This window comes from Rhipicephalus microplus, chromosome 6 (genome assembly GCF_043290135.1).
Source record: "Rhipicephalus microplus isolate Deutch F79 chromosome 6, USDA_Rmic, whole genome shotgun sequence".
Lineage (NCBI taxonomy): Eukaryota > Metazoa > Arthropoda > Arachnida > Ixodida > Ixodidae > Rhipicephalus > Rhipicephalus microplus.
The window spans coordinates 168479073-168496739 of record NC_134705.1 but is presented as its reverse complement, the minus strand read 5'-3'; the positions used below and the strand labels follow the sequence as shown (position 1 = coordinate 168496739).

The window sequence follows — 17667 nt, the reverse complement described above, 5'->3', positions numbered from 1 at the left end:
TCATATTGTATCGAACGCGAGTGGCACCTCGCATATGCCCATAGGCATGTGTATACGAAATCTGACGAAGTGTGGTGCTTTCATACTCAATTTGGCTAGTGCGGCGCTTTCCACCGAAACATCAGCCACTGAACCCACTCCCTTAAATGTCTACGTGCAAGTATCTCGGAGACGCGCGCTTTTTGCGGTGCCGAGGAGAATATTTAAGCGCTTTCACAATTACAGCTCCACTCACTGCGCAGTTGCAGTGTTTCGACACGCTCTTGCCGCTTTCGCTGCAGCGCACGTCACTAGCAGACGACAGGGCGTGTAAGAATAAACTTAGATGTGCTCGCCCTCCTGATTGGTTCAGAAGGCCTGTAGCTTCCACAGTGCTGCACGGAGCTTCTGGAACAGAGTGTAGTGTGGTTCTACCTATTGTCGTAAGTAGTACGTCATTATTATAATAACAGTGTCATGGGTTTAACACCCCCCAAATCAGGTTGCTAATGGGACGCAATGCCATAGTGGGGGGTGTCAGGGGGGGGGGGGGAAGGCCCAATAAAGTCAATTCGGTGCACATTAACATGCCCCAGCTTCGCAAAGTATAGACCAACCTCTAGTATTTCGACTACCCCGAAATGCGACCTCCATGACCAAGACCAAACCCGCGACGTTCGAGTGAGCAGTAAATCACCGCAACTATACCTGCACCGAGACAGATTTCATCAATGTAATCAATGGCGTAGAAATAACCAGTATAAATGCAACCACAAAACCATGACCGTGCAAGCATCTTCATGCACTATTTCGAGGGTACGTACATCATCACATGGTTCATGCGAAGGCGTGTTTAGGATACACTCTAAGCCAAAAATGGCCAAAATGGGAGCAACGGCTGTTTTTACTCCTTCAGACCGACTGTTACTCTCCGAAAAGACCAAGCGGAACAAGATGGCCGACTTGTTCGAGAATGGGGGAGCAACTGTATTCATCTTAAGTTTGTAAGGGAGCAACAGAAGGAGGAACCGCTGTAAATGCTCTCGTCACGCAACGGTTACTCCCCGGCAGGACACCGCACACAAGTATGCATGCCGCCCACATTGATATTCATGGGCCAGATTATTGTTTGTTCTGTGTGCCAAGCTTCACCAAATCAAAACAGTGATTTATTTTAGCATCCGTAGATAATAAGATAGCAGCGCTGGCTGAACACAGAAGGCCTGAGAATACAGTACGGCAAATACCTAACACACGCAGCAGCGGAATGGAGAGTTGGCACGTCAAAGCGGACCGAACGCCGAAACACGTGCAAAACAACAATAAAAAAAGCCTAGACACGCCGTTCGTCCGCGAAGTAAGGGCGTCAAAGTCGATCAAGCACCGAAACACGTGCATAAGGAGCCCCCCGACCAGATATATCGGAGAAGAAAAAAAAAAAAGCGGACCCAGACGCGCTTCTCATCAGCCATACACTTAGTAGCACGCTTCACCGTGTAGTTTGAGGGCAGAATGACCAATCTGCGCCATCTGCGCCCGCACGAGAAGTGTGGCGCTAGCGTAGCAAACGATGTAAGTTACAAAGTAATTTTTATTCAGTGTTTATGTTAACTAGCACTAAATAAAAATTACACTCAACTTTTTATATTTATTTATGAGTTTTAGTGTACCTCAGTTTCTTTTTATAATTGTATTAGGAGAACACACTGAAATTATTGCGCTGACGCCTGTGCTGCCACTGCTCGACGTTTTTTTTTTTTTTCGGCGCAACTAGGTTCGCGTTCGCACTACTTACTCATTTTCATATGGTCTGTGGTTGGCGAGCACATGGACGTGCGGGCTTGTGAGCTATGTTTTGATCGTGTGTGTGTGTCGCAGATTTGCGTTTCTACTTATTCGTGATGAAGGTTAGTGTATATTTATCTTTATGGAGCGCGAAGTAGTTGTGGATTTTGCTGCTGGGTGGAACAAACACATCGTAAACACGTCTTCAGCTATCTGCAAGCCTGTTCGCTCGTCGGACAAAGGACTGTGCATGCATCAGCGTGCAGGTGAGTGGCATTTCCAGCAACATTTAATGCTCTTACAATACATTGTTGAGTGGTTGCGCTATTGAAAGAGAAATGATTTGCTCTTATTCACCGTATCCATTGCTAGCCGTATCGGACTAAATTACCTCTATTACCGCCTGCATACCCTCTTGCTTCCCCTGTCACCACTGCAGTGCCAGTGTACTTTTGCAGTTAAAAGTTCATTTCCGCAACACTACCTCGCTTGAAAAAACATTGGGGCGGGGTTGTAGCTGCATTCATACTGGCACTTTTCTACCATTGGCTTTATGTAATGTTAACGGCTGAGTGTTGGGGCCTTGGGCCGCATTTTTTAGAGATGCAAAGTGTATGTAAATCAGTAAGTGAACAAATCATTGTCGCATCACTTCACTGGCATAGCCAGGCGGTTGCGCACAGAATTTTTTTAGGCCGGGCGTAGGGAGCCCAAATTGACGACCATATTCGCTTGCCCGGCCTATTCAGATAAGCGCACCTCCCCCCCCCCCTCCCCGCACGCCTAAAAAAAAAAAAATCTGCCCACATCACTGCGTCACTTGCTTCACCTCTGCGCTGAACGTACTATTTTATAAGCGCACCATCAAGCGAGCAGTTTACATATTGACAGAACAATTGGAGGAGGAATGACCCAAATCTTTCAGATTTCTTTAGTGATACAAAACCTTAGCAAAACTGAATATTGTAAAAGACAATCATAAATGCTGTATGTTCTCGTTAGCGCTGTCATTATTCTGCATCATGAAATCTTTATGCGCTGTGAAAACTTGGCATGCCGTTGAAGTCACATATCGACGTTATTACCAATCGACGGAAATTTCGACAACCTCAATAACGCCCTTTGGGATTTGCCGCATGCACATAATTAGGCTGATTCCCACTTGGCTGTTCTTAACCTGACTTCACTGCTACCAAATGAAACAATATTTGATGCATGTCTTTTACTTTTTTTTCAGGGATATGACACAAATTTGGTTATACTGCAGATAAAGATGTTCCCAACGATGCTAAAGTACAGAAAGAAAGTGAATTTTGGTAAGTGCAGACTTTTTGTACTACGTATATGAAAGCATCGCTTTTTAGGGGCAAACTGTGCATGTGTTGGCCAGAGAATAGTTCATTATGCCACATGGTTACACTGGCACTGACAATTCGACATGGCTCCGCTGGCCCGTGTGTGTGCTCACACTGTTACCGTTAAGATAAAATGTTTATGTTTTCATTGCAGGGATTGCTGTTTGTACTAAAAAGCCAACTGCCAAGATCTGTTTATGCTGGTACTCCTAAAAGTATGCTTTCCCTATTTACATGGATTTTGGCTTGCACAAAGCATAACACTTGGGCCTAGATTCACAAAGCTGTCCATGCGCAGGCCTTCATAACAGCGTTTCTTGACTTGCCTTTACCCTGTTTTCTGCAGATGTTTCGTGGGTTTAAAAGTGCCACAGCATGTTGACCTCCCACACTCTGAAATATTCGTGTTCAAAGTTCCGCAAGAGTGGGCTTAGCTTTCTTTTGCACCTCTTTGCTAGTCCAAGATACTGAAGTGTTATGCTCTTACTAGAGGTGGCAGTGTTTCTAATGTTTGTATTTCCATCACATTGACCAAGTATGCGATCTTGGCTTGACTGGTAGCACATCCTCAACAAATGTCTTTGTGGCACATGTAGAAGGCAGTACAAAATAAATAAGCAGACATTCACACCGGGAGCTAACTTCTAATAATGCTTTTTTTTTTTTGGAAACCATGGTGTGCTTATTCCAATTTGTCTAACAAGCAGTAACCTGTTTGGCTGTGAACCAACAAGACATTGAACTAATGAAAGCTTCACATTTTGTTGCTCTCATATATATATGTATTGGCAAGCTATCTGTGACACTGTCAAACAAAGAATCAGAATATCTGTGCATGCCTTAAGATATATTGCTTCGTTTACATATCTCGTGGCTGTGACTCGTCAACCGAGTGAACGAATGCACCCTAGTTTTCTAAATTTAAAGCATTTTTTGAAGGTAGCACGGTCTACATTTATTTGTCTATAGTTTTGTCCAGCCGTTTGCGTCAGGTACAAAGAAATATACTGAAGATTATCATGTAGCCTCTGCAAATGGTTGCTTTCAAGCAGGCTTTGCATGCTTGGCTTGTGCCTACAGGTATTGCACAATTCAAGACACAGCAGCGTATGATAGAACAGTAGAATCGAGAGCAACTATGTGCACGAGCTAAATAAGTATTTTAACATGAGCGGACAGTACGTGTTATTTGCCACACACATGACCTCATTTAGAATGCCCATTGGTGAGTGGGCTCATAGAAATGTCACTCAGCTGTGTATAGGAAACAAGTTAACTGTACCTAAGGGTATCTTTAACTGCTACAAATATGCCTTGTTGAGGTGCTGCACATTTTCTTCCAGAATATTGCAGTCTGAGACATCATGTAAAGAGCGTCTACCACATCAGCATTTATATGGCTTGCCAAGTAACGTTTGGCCGAACCTTCCTTTTTTTCACATTTCGTTTTGCAGTAGACATCCTAGAATGTAAGCGCTGCTGCAGTGTGTGTGACTCATTGTTATGAATTGATTCTGGCATGTTTAACCTCACACTTCTATTTCTTTTCTTGCAGCAATGAGATGCTTCACATATGCCTGCGGTGACGTTCTGCTGCACTAGCCTGATGGAAACACCAGCTGCGAAACTTGAGTTCTTCAGAATTGGAGAAGTTGCCCTTCTCTCACCAATGATGACACAGACTGCCCTATGCTAGAAATTCAAGATTGTTTTTCCACGGATGACGCAGAAAACCTTTGATGTATTATGGTGTTTGTTTAGTGCTGGCTGTGGTGTGGCGAAGTCTACTTTTACGTGTGGTCACACGTCGCCTCATAAAAAGAACAATAAAGCATTTATTTTCCTTTCAATATTGTCCACTTTTTGTGTTAGAAGCACCCAAGCAGTGCTCTTCCAAGGAGCTCTCGCCATGTGTTAAGCGTGTGACAAGCATACTAGAGATAAATACTCATTTCCCCAAGGAGTAACTGGAAGCATGTGCAGTTGGTTTTCAGAGAGTAACTGCGAACACGTGGGAGGAACGGTAAAGAGTAACTGTTGCTCTTAGAAGAGCAACTGGTGGGAGTAATGGTTGGTCGGCAGGGAGCAACTGGTGGGAGTAACTGTTGGTCTGCAGGGAGGAACTGGAGGGAGTAACTGTTCATCCCCCGAAGGAGGAACTGAAAGGAGAGCAACGGTTCCTCCCTCTGCAGTTACTCCTTTTAGGAGAGTAATGGGAGTCGCAATGCAATTGCTCCCTGAAAGGAGCAACCCCTATACCCCTGTTGCTCCGTATTGGCTTAGAGTGTAAGGTTCTTCAGAAGCCGGCGTTTACATTGTAAACTATTCCAGACTATTGTTTTAGGAGTTCTGCCCTGTGTGCAATTTTCTCATTGCATACGTAGCGTAACTAACGCTGCTGCTTATGCCCGTCCCTTTCCTCAACGTCAGACACTCACTTCCGAAAACATGCAGAGTTAAGAGATCTGAGTTGCTTGACAAGTTTGTGTATCTTGAAAGTGGGATCTACTTTACATAAACCCTCTAGAGCATTACGTAATCGTTGGCTGATTATCTACGACGCCTTGCATACAATAAGTATTCCATCCGAAAGGCATTTTGCTTGTTCCTCGTAACGTCGGTGTCATTTTTTTATGTTAAAGTCTGTGCGTTTAATTTTGATTCTCATGTCAGATCAATATCTATCTTTCAATAAGCAGCCACACTTCGTATCTATCCAAGACAAGTTAGCTTTAACGAACAGAGAGACCTCAAAATTATATTATCAAATGCCACAGAAGGAAGTAGCCGTATCACTGCTAGCAACCCATCAAATACGACACATCGATTAGTGACATCGGGTATGTGTTTTTTTCCTTTTACTCCACCATGTGAAAGGCTAAGTAAATTATTTTATACAGGAGTACGGAGGAGCTTGATGCGTAATTCGTTGATTTAGGCAGGTCTACGCCGTTTAATACGCCTTCAGTTCTTATTAACAGCCACAGCTTTTGTATATGTACGGGCAAAACACCAAGAAGCACTCGGGTTGCCAAGAATATGCAGACTTATTGGAATTAGGTTAAAGTGGTAACCTCCTGTAGGCAAAGCGCACTTTGTGCAGTTTCTGTGTCCTCGTTTTTCTGCCTATCGTCACGAAGGTAGCTCGACCGGTCATTTAATGATGGATATGTGGGGTTTAACGTCCCAAAACTACCATATGATTATGAGAGACGCCGTATATATAGTAGAGGGCTCCGGAAATTTCGACCACCTGGGTTTCTTTAGCATGCACCCAAATCTGAACAGACGGGATTACAGCCTTTCCGCCTCCATCGGAAATGCAGCCGCCGCAGCCGGGATTCGATGTCGCAACCTGCGGGTCAGCAGCCGAGTACCTTAGCCACTAGACCACCGCGGCGGGGCGCCTGGTCATTTTGTTTGCACTCATAACTTGAATTCAAAACTCATAAGTAAAATGAAAAAGTCACCGAAAGATACTTGCAAGCTGCATTCATCAGCAGTTTCAAAGACGAGAAATGGGAGGATGGTCCTAGTTAAGTTTTGATTTAGCGGTTTTTATAATTTACACTCAATGTGAATCACAAGGAAATAATAAGTTAAAGAAAAAAAGATTCCTTTAAGCTGTGAAGCTAGCGTAGACGTTGAGAATCTCATAGACTGCCAAGCGAAGAAATATCATGGTGCTTGTATGAATAAGTCTGCACTGTTGTTTCGAGAAAATGTAATAAAACTAAACCTTTGTAATTTTTGGTACTGTCATGCGAGCCACCATTTCGATGAAGAGGAGGTTTATGCTAAAACTATCGTCAGTCACGGCGTTGCCTTGTATGAAGACATCTTCCAGTGAGGTTGGTGGCCTAGTGGTTGGCCCATTTCTTATGTCGGCGCCATGCCCGCTCCTTGTCGGCTCTATTGTCGCGGCTGTAGGTATAGTGTAATCGGTACTCTTGCCCTCTAGTGGCAGACAGTCGCACGTGTTGCTTCCCAACACATCTTCCTTTCTTCATTATTCCATATCCTCTTCTTTACTTACTGCCAACGTGGGCCCGCTTTTGGTTTTTCTCTCAACCTTTGTTTTCTTTTCCCTCTCTCCCAACTAATCTTGTGTTTTGTACGCACTAGTCGTGAGGCGATTACGACATAGAAATAATTATGGGCACAAACAGCTAAGGAGTCACAAGGGACACCTGTTGTCATACTCTATTCTGCTTCGCATGAGCCTGCCGTGGCTATGGCGAAATCACCCTCCCCCCTCAAGTAATCAATCTATACAGGCTTACTTCATGAAAACTACACTCGAGATTGATAGTTTTGCGAATATAAATAATGCTACTTTAGACTTGTAATGCTTTCTTATGCAACAAAAAAGAAGCAGAAGCAAAAGCTAAGGCTGTTGCGCGTGCGCCCTGCTTCAGCGAGAATGACGCAGGTGCGTAATAACGGCCCGAAGGAATCAGCATGGGAATATTGTCCCTGAAGTTCGTTGTCAACGATGACATCGTTCCAGCAGCGGTGGCCGTGTCAAATGTGTTTGAAGCACGGCAACGGGACATCCCCAACATAACACAATAAACAACAGCCTGATCGATGCCAGCCGGTCATTCCTTCCTTCGCCGATTCACGAGGTGATCTGCAGATGAGACCCTGAAAACAAAGAAACATACAAAATATACGCGAGGCGGTGGTTTATCCGAAGAAACTATCCACAACGAACGACAGTGGTGCGATGTTACGTCCACTTCCTAGCTGTTCGTATGCGATAGGAAAACGTCGCTCAGCCAGACAGAGCCTATAACGATACTAGCGAAGTCAACATACGGTGAAATGGTCTTCGGTCGGGTTGCAATCTGTTCTGCGCGAAAGGGACGAGTCTGTGAGCCTAACGGCACAAAGCAATACACAGACGAAGCCCGGGGTTGGTATAAGGGCATACGAATGGTATAGGAGAAGTTAGCGCCCTGTTCTTTTCCTTTCGGAGGAAGTTGGAGAATATTTTATTCTGTCTCCTTGGTGCCATTTCGTTGTGGCCATCTTGTCAGGAGAGGTGCTTCTTTTTGTTTCCGAGGGCGGACCACTACATATCGCCGGGAGCAAGCATACTCTACATTATTGAGTCTTTTGCACAAAAGAAGCAAATTGAAACACAAGATAGCGGAAAGCCAGATAAGCTTACTTTATGAAATAATCGGCATGCTGCCCTACACTTGGGAAAGAGGAAGGGAAGTTCGAACGTTAAGGGTTTGAGGAAAGAAAGATAGAAGGGAATGCATTCTTTTGGAACAAGAACGCGTTTATGCATAGCTTAACTCAGTCAGGTTTCGTTTTTATTCTTCAAGTACCAGTAGTGAGACAGAGTGACCATAGAGACGTTGTCATACGTAACAACGGCCACGAAAAAAAAATATTGGCCATTTCGGCTATGATGGTGCAGGGATTACAAGAACGACTATGGGGCTTACTTTCGAAATGTGGATCGAGCCGGGCTTGACCAATACGTTAAAAGTATGCATAGAAGAACTAAAGAGAAAAGAACGAAAAGTATATGACGCATAAAAAAGAAAACAAGCATCAGCTGCCATATAAACATTCTGCGCACTAAATTACTCAAGATTTGAACGCCCCAGCAGAGCACTTTGTAGCACGAAACCGCATTGCTCTTTAATGTTCTTTTTTGTCAATGATTAAAGTAGCAAACAATGTCTGTCACTTATAAATACATAATCAAACGCAAATGGTTTTGATCAATCAAGAATTTTATGTCGCTGAAGCGTATGTTGCCGTTTAAATATTTCGCAGTTATCTCGAAATCTTGTGGCTGTCTTAAGGCTTACCTCTGTCACAGTTTGTTTCTAAAACACGTGATTATGAGCCCTGTAATTGAATAAAATTACTATAATCCACTCCTTCTAATGGAGAGCGACGCCGCGTATAAGCGCCATTGTTTACCATGTCTTAATTCAGTGTGAATTTTTTTACGATTTTTCACGGATGTGAATTTTTATAGTCATCTGCTTTTCGTGAAGTAATATCTGTTCATTTCGCCTCAGTAGTTTCACGACGTCATAAGCGTCAAAGCAAGTCCATACTTTATTCTAAATACAAAGAGTAATCAATTTTTACGTATCATGGTATAATAAATTCAAAACATCTAGAAAGCTATGGCTTGGGCTGTGAACACTTGAATACCATCAACTGAAGCGGTCTGCAATAAAATTTTGTCTAATATTTATAATCCTCTTGATCGTTTATATAAACAAATTCTTTGCTGATCCTGAACGGTATTACCTATTCAGTTCATAATTAGTGAAAACCCGAAATGGTTGATGCTCCAGAAGTTTCCAGTGCAGAGCGCAGTCACAGTTCAGTTATATAAAAGAACAAGTTAGACACAGTACTGTTCAGTCAGAGGCAGATAGGCTACAGTGTACAACAGTTGTTGTTCCGAACAGTTGCAATATGGTACAGTTAAGCAACAATGAAGTCAAGTTCAATACATTTACACTACAGTTCATATTGTGTGCTTCTCGTCGCTTTTTTTTTTCACCTGATGTTTTTTCGAACCGCTAGACTGAGGAGGAGAAACATGCCAATGGTAGTTTAGGAGAGAGAAGCAAAATGTGCGGGATCCCGCTGAACGCATGCTTTCTGTGTGAAATGGCGACACTTATCATGCTTTTTATGCACCCCCATTTTCGGAATACCCTATACGTGTAAGCGCGATGGAAGCTTTACAATCGGATCACTCTGGCTTACTTCCCTAGACGACCGCCACCTCTTCGCAAAGCTCTAAGTCGTCGCAGGTCCTAAAGCTTTCTTGCTGTGACTAAATTCCTGTGATTTTGAGGCAACTGTGGAAATCTCGCAGACTTGCTTTGACTCGAGGTGGCGAGTTTTATGATGCACCTATCAAATTCATAGGGCTGTAAACGCATGCGAAATATCCTGTCTCGAGCATGTCTGGGACAATACGCAAGGATACAAAAAAAAAAAAGACGACATTAGTGCAGCCGATGAGTTTGACAATAAATCATGGTGGTGAGTAGGTTTTATGGCATTTGATCATAACATAAAAAAGTGCCAAATGCGGCGTTAGCGTGCGAGGTTTATTAAACGACTCTTCCTAGCAGATGTAGATTTAGCAGGTCCGATATTTTGCTATATTTGCAGAGAGCTTCCCTTGCTTGCCTGCTTACTCGTGTCCTACCGTTGTTTTTTTTTATTTATCTGGAGTGTTATCCCTCTTCTTTTGTTTAGTCACAAATGTGTTCATTTATCGTTGACCTAACTGAGAGCTGCTTTGTATGGATTAATTAAATCTGCTATGGGTATCGGTAGTGAGACTGTCATCGTTCGACGCATGCAGTTGTTTCTTTATTAGGGAGGGATTTAGGGAGCTCCAAAATAAATTATTGATATGTGGGATTCAACGTATCAAAACCACAATATGATTATGAGAGACGCCGTAGTAGAGGGCTCTGGAAATTTCGACCCCCTGGGGTTCTTTAACGTGCAAGATACAAAATAAAACATTGCCTTTGTAATGCACGAGTAGATAGATATCTTGTATTCTCACGTTCGGCCATCAAATAGTGATCAGGCCACCCTGTTGTACAGAGAGTGGTGACAAACCACCAGCTATGACAGCGTGCGAGATAATTCTACCAGAATACGATTATTTCTTGATTTTACCCTAAAAGTCATAATTGATGTCCAATACTTCTATTGTATTTTTATTGGCTAATCTGTACGTCAACAACCTAAGAAAAATGACATGACTCCACAGCTTGAAACAAACATGAAGAACAGTCATTAAAACACAGTTTTGCCTCTCTTACTTTATAAACGTACAAAGGTAGAACTTGATCTTTTGTGCAATTCTAATCAAGCAATAACACCCTTTCGTCCGTCGTGCCAGAGAGATGATTGACGTTGTGTATGATTTCATCCTTCTTTCTTTTTTTTTCGTTTTCTCTTTCTTTCTTTCTTTCTTCCTTTCTTTCTTTCTTTCCTTCCTTTTTTCTTTTTTTCTTTATGTACTTGTGTTCAAAACAAGTGCAACTGGTTATAATGGAACGTATACATGCCTCTATATGAACCTGTGTGTAGATACTTGTTTATCGCGAATGGAAATGTATGTAAGCATAACCACACTTCAGTTCTAACGTACAGATTTTAATTTGTGCATTCATAAACTAGTATGAATACGTGCTTGGTTTTTTTATTGTGCTTGTATTGTGTCTCACATGTTATTTCGTTTTAACAGCGCTGTGCCTATTCTTCATATTTCTGCAATGTGCGGCTGCCATTTGTAAAAGGGGGCAAGGCTATCGTCAAGCTGCAATTATCATTCAGTCCTGTCTCCTCTTTTTCATTGTGAAAATAAAGTGAAAGTGATTGATTGATTAATTGATTGATTGATTGATTAAATAGTTAAAGTACCACTCATCAGTTATCACGGAGCTTAGAGGCTGTGATTGTGCCCATGAAACCAAACTCCAGTGCATGAGTCAGTGCGTCTTCAAGTTCTCGATGCACGTGTTCAAAAGCCTAGCTGTGGTCGAAATGTTTGAATTGGCACACAATAATATAATTATCGAGTAATAAGCTAAAAGCGGTTGCGTGGAGGGCACTCCTTCGCGCACACAAGCCCATTTCCGCATGCATACACACACACGGAGACACATATTTAGGCGTTTATGCTGCATCTCCATTCTATTGCACCAGTTTTATGAGGTCTGTAAGTTGTCTATGTAAGGTATGATGTAAGGCCTCGAAATGCCACGTCCACGTAAGCTACCCAAGTTTTCACGTTCAACTTTTGCAAGTTTTTTTCTTTTTTAAGCAAGCATTTCAGCAGCTTTCCACGCAGAATACTGGACAGGCTGAAGCTTCAAGTAAAATATGGCATACTAAATGAAAATTTTGTGTTTTTTTTTTGTTCAATAGTTGCATCGCACCCACAAACAGCCCAACTTTTTGGACATTATGACAGCTGAAAGCTGCAAGCGCAGGCCTCATATAAGCCCTCCACGGGCATAAATTTGGGGTTGCCGCGTCCGAACCCATCCAAAAATGACAGCTGGTTGCTCTGGTCACTACCAAGCACTTGAAGCATCACGCTGACCCGGTTGCTTTTTTCTCTTTTTTAAATGTTTCGCTTTGTGGCGCTGTCACACTACTCAAAATGACAATCCTCTGGGACGTATGTGCTGTTTCGTACACCAATGCTTCTGTTTCAATCGCTTCAATCGCTATAATATAATAATGTCGCGCGAAGGAATTCGCCCACTCTGCCAAAGGGACTTGACGGTTTTCGACATTGACTTCTCTTTCCTGCACAACTTCATTCTTGTTTCTTTCCCTCCCTGCAATACGTGTTGAAAGCACCACATTAGCGCATACATATTTCATGGGTGCGTGAGGCTTCCGCTTTGTTCCCCAGAGTTTCTGCTGTCACAACGCGTCGGGATCTTTTGACAATGGTAACGCTACTGCGTGCTCATCTCCCTTGAGAGGTCCCGTTTCCACCTCTTGGGGTAATTATCTTGTCTCATTTCGCCAGTCATATGAACAGCATAAACTGCGCGGAGTCAACTGATTATTTTAAGCGCAGGAACAATAAAAAAACGAAGGAAAATGAAAGCAGGTGATCAGAACACATAGCTTAGGTAATTTTTGGCAGAGTGCTGGGCTGGCCTCAGATCAAGAAGCTAACGGAGAGACAGTGGCTCCTGGCAACTTTTTTGGCCTAGGGAATCGCTCATTGTTTGTGGTCGAGGCTTGAACTGAGCTGCGCAGCCCGCCAACGCGCTCAAAGGCCTTCATTGGAGGCCAGGACCCCGGTACTGATGATTACCTTTTAACATACCCATACGAATGGATAACTGACAAGCGTGGCTCTGGTGTTACAATAAGCTTTTGCAATACCAACTGCCATCCAGCAGCGGCCGTGTGAGTTTCATCCGCAGTGAAGGCATAGCGTGCTCCGTAAGTGCACACACGCTGGTGGGCGTATCAACACACGGCGGCCAATAGGAACAGCTTTGCCAACAGTTTCGTGTGCCGTGTTACTGTGACTGAGGAAATCTGCAGAATGCTGAAAAAAACACATAGACAAGACAAAAGACCTCGTCCTCTTTATGTGTTTCTTGGACAAACATAGAAAAAACAGCGCAAATTAACGGAAGACGAAGGAACGTGACCTGCCCCCACAGTGTATTTTACAACAAAACGAAGTATATATATATATATATATATATATATATATATATATATATATATATATATATATATATATATATATATATATATATATATATATATATATATATATATATATAATCTTTAGTAACATGCGTGATGTCTAATATCTCATTACGTTTTCAAGCAGATCAACTGGAGGAGCACTTACACATCGATCGTCTCTTTGGTGTATGGTAAAAATCTCAAATGTGTCCATGCTCGCATGTATAGTGAAGCATTTCACGGCGATTACGTCAGAGAGACTAGAATCGCACCCATGTCTGGCACAATGTGCCGCTAGATTACTACGAACACCCATCTTGAAAAAGGCCCTGCAACACTTTTCAAGTAGCCATCGAAGAAATTTAGTAAAGGAGTGCCAGAGATGACAATGCACTGGATGATATGAACCAATAATGCCTCCCGAAGTGTCCACAGAAAAAAAATAAATCCATTCAGCACGAGAGGAGTTACAAATATTTGTTGTTTTTTTTGTTCTTACGAAAGCACTGGAATCTAGGCACGCACCTTCTGACTTCAAGCTCTTTTTCTATCTTTTATTTGTTTTTGTTTATTGGAACGCGTGGCTTCTCAGTGCAATCATGCGTTCACTAAAAAATACATCATCACAAACCCGCTCGCGCGTCAGTGCGTACGATGATTCTAGTGCTATAACGTTCCGCGTACGAACGACACGCTTCCCTCGCAACAGTTCACGACAGGGATTAGCAGTGACAGCGATTATTGTTTTTGCGGCTGTAGCATAGCCATGGTGTGCGCATAGCAGCGCCGGACCAGCAATGTGTCAACGTAGTCAGCAGAATGAAAAGAACGTTTATTCAAAAGTGTATAACGTATTTATAGGCAGCGTAGTGTTAGCCAGATAACGATGCGCACGTGGTAGTAGCAAAAGTCCGATGTGGTGCAGGCGGCCAGCTGAGGCGTCAACAGGTGCGCGCGCACACACACACAGAAACCGCGAAGACACAACATTCCTTCCCCCTTAGAATTGAAAGCGTTGTACTGTCTTGCGTTCTCTTGTTGAACGCCTGAGGGCTTGTTGGGCGACACCGGTACTTATCGGGACGGCCGTGATCTTCGGTGATGCACGTTGTGCAGAACCAGCATCATTAGGGATGAGCCGAGAAGACATGCCTGCATTCGAGCTTACCGCTTCCGGAGGTGATGGTTCCGTTGCTTGGTCTGACTCGCTGGGACTTGTGGCAGTTGTTACTGGTGGCGAGTCCTGTCGCGGGCGAAGTTGATCAATATGCCGCTGGACGACCCCGTCCGGAGTGTTCACGGTCACCACTCTCGCTCCAGACGTCGCCTTCACATTGCCAGGCGTCCATTTGCTCCCCGCACCATAATTGCGGGCGTATACGTCACTTCCTGGTAGCGGCAGCCAGTCCTCTTGGTCTTCTTTTGATCCTGTAAGGGCTGGAGGAAAACATGTGTCCAGCCGTGAGCGTATTTGGTAACCCAAGAGCAACTCTGCTGGGGATTTACCGCTCTTTTGTGGCGTCCTCCGATAGTTAAACAGCAAGCGTATCAGATTCTCCTCTAGCTTTCCTCTCCTCATTTTTCGAAGGCCATCTTTTATAGTACGCACTGCCCTTTCCGCTGCACCATTAGACTGGGGGTGGTAGGCGCACATCGGAGGTGCACTATGTTGTTGTTTGCTACGAATTCCTCAAAATTATGGCTGGAAAACTGAGTCCCGTTGTCGGACACGATTGTGCGTGGCACCCCAAACCTGCTGAAAATGGCACGTAAGCAGTTAATGGTGGTTTCTGTTGAAGCATGTGACAGAGGTACGGCTTCGAGCCATTTCGTGTGGGCGTCAACTATGACGAGTATCATTTTTCCGCCGATCGGCCCCGCGTAGTCAATGTGAATGCGGGACCACCTTTCGCTGGTTTCCGGCCACTTGACAACGGGCGCCGCGGTTGGCATCGGCAAATTTTGAACACAGTTCTGGCACTGAGTAGACACCTCTTCAATATTTCTGTCTAGGCCTGGCCACCAAAACAAAGAGCGCGCGACAGATTTCATTGCCGGCGAACCCTGGTGAGTCTCATGTAAAAACTGCAGCACTTGCACTCTTGCTTCGGCTGGTATTATGACCCTATTGCCCCAATAAACAAGGTCATGTGCAACGGATAGCTCTAGCTTACGGTCAAAAAATGGCAGTATGTCCCTTGCCAGCCCGTTGGCGTGTCTGGGCCACCCATGTAATATGTACCGTTTGACTTCTGCCAGGACAGGATCCGAAGCGGTGAAAGCCTTCAGCTCACGCGTTGTCACGACACCGTTGTTCAGCTGGTTTAGCGAGAGTACATATTCGGGTGGCTCACCGTCTTCGTCAGGTTCCGTAGTTTGCAGCGGCAGGCGGCTTAAGGCATCAGCATTCAGCATCTGTCGTCCTGGGGCGTACTGCAGCTGGTACCGGTAGGCCCCCAGCTGGAGCGCCCAACGTTGGATCCGGGCAGTGGCCATTGCTGGCGTCTGCCTGTCTGACCTCAACAGGCCCAGCAGCGGTTGGTGGTCAGTCACCAAGGTAAATTCCCGACCTAGAAGGTAGTCGCGGAATTTAGTTACGCCAAATACCAGTGCCAGTGCCTCTCGCTCGAGCTGTGAATAGTTGCGCTCCGCCTGTGTTAACGTACGCGAGCGAAAGCCGATCGGCCTGTGGACGTTTCCTATCGTGTGAAACAAGACCGCGCCCACTCCGTATGGCGACGCGTCGCACTCAAGTTTTAGATCCTTCGAAGGGTCGAAATAGACGAGAACCTTGGCTGCTTTGAGGCTTTGCTTAGCCACCTTAAACGCAAGCTCTTGAGGCTGTTCCCAGTGCCAGCGCGCATTCTTTTCCGGCAGCTGATACAAAGGAAAAAGTGTGGTCGACATGTTAGGCAGAAACCTCGCGTAGAACGTGATCATTCCCAAAAAAAAGACCGTAGTTCGCTGACATTACGGGGGCTCTGCGCCTGCATGATAGCATGGAGGTTTTTCTCTGTCGGATGAAGCCCATCGCGATCGATGCGATGCCCGAGATAGGTAACTGCTGGGCTGCGCAGCTTGCACTTATCGTGTCTCAACTTTACGCCTCTCTCTCGAAACCGCTCCAAAACGTTTTTCAGCCTTTCACCACTGTCGCTTGATTTTTCAGAAATGAGCACATCGTCAAGGTAAGCTTGTGCACCCACCAGACCAGCTAGAACATCATCCATTTTTCTTTGGAATATCGCGGGTGCAGAGGCTATTCCGAAAGGCAGTCGGTTGTAGCAAAAAAGCCCTTTTGGTGTGTTAATGACGCAAATTTTCTTTGCCGACTCATCCAGTGCCACTTGATTGTATGCGTCCCGTAAATTCAGTGTGCTGAAACAATCCCCATTGTGTAGTTGCGCAAACATATCTTCAATGATAGGCAAGGGATATTGTTCAGTGGCACATGCGGGATTCACTGTGGCCTTGAAATCACCGCAGATTCTCACTGCGCCGTCTTTCTTAAGAACTACGACTATAGGTGACGCCCATTCCGAGTGTGCCACCGGTGATAACACGCCTAAGGACACTAACCGATCAAGTTCAAGTGACACGCGGTCGCGTAGCGCATATGGAATGGGTCTGGACTTACAGAACTTAGGTACGGCGCCTTCTTTTAGGTGCAGATTGACCGGAGGGCCTGTGATGAGCCCCAGTTCCTCAGAAAACACGTCGTTGAAGTCGTTGAATATGCTATTCACACTGGACTTCCCCGTTTGTTCTGTGGGCTCAGAGTCTCCTGCAACGCGAACCACCGGAGCACCAGCGGCGTTCAGCAGCTGAATTAAATCTCGACCACAGAGGCTTGGTCCCGCACAGTCTAACATGGTCAGCGCACACTCCGCCGTCACTCCCTTATGAGAAACACTGAGCGCAAGCTCCCCAAGCACTGGCAGTCGTCCTGTGTAGCAGGATAATTCACACTGGATGGTCTCAGTTTCGGCCATTGGTCGCGGTGCTTCTCGTACAGTTGACGTGGGATAACACAAACGGGCGACCCAGTATCAACTTCCATGGTAAGCTGCACACCACACCAAGAGAACGTTCGGCGAATCGGTGGCACCAGACAACTCTTCCGTTCCGAGGCCAAGGCCCAGATGTGCGCTGCTTCGTGTTCGTCGTCTGTCGAACCTTCCGTCCCCGTGAGAATGTTCGTTTGTGCCCTGCTTGCTGTTCCTTGCTCGTGAGGACCGCGGCTTCGGCATTTCCTCGCAAGGTGACCGCGTCCTCCACAGCGATCGTTAGACCAGGTGCA

At 44.8% G+C, this 17667-nt stretch overlaps 1 long non-coding RNA gene across 3 annotated transcripts; it reads left to right on the top strand.

The window, feature by feature from the left end:
* The first annotated feature begins 1709 nt into the window (after positions 1-1709).
* Positions 1710-4969, top strand: LOC142765031 (uncharacterized). Of its 3 annotated transcripts, none has more exons than XR_012884028.1 (3): positions 1710-2030; positions 3002-3080; positions 4675-4969. It is a non-coding gene; the product is annotated as an uncharacterized LOC142765031 (long non-coding RNA). The 3 variants fall into 3 exon arrangements; XR_012884026.1 differs by having other exon boundaries at positions 3002-3334; XR_012884027.1 differs by lacking the exon at positions 4675-4969 and adding an exon at positions 3274-3840.
* Positions 4970-17667: the final 12698 nt, after the last annotated feature.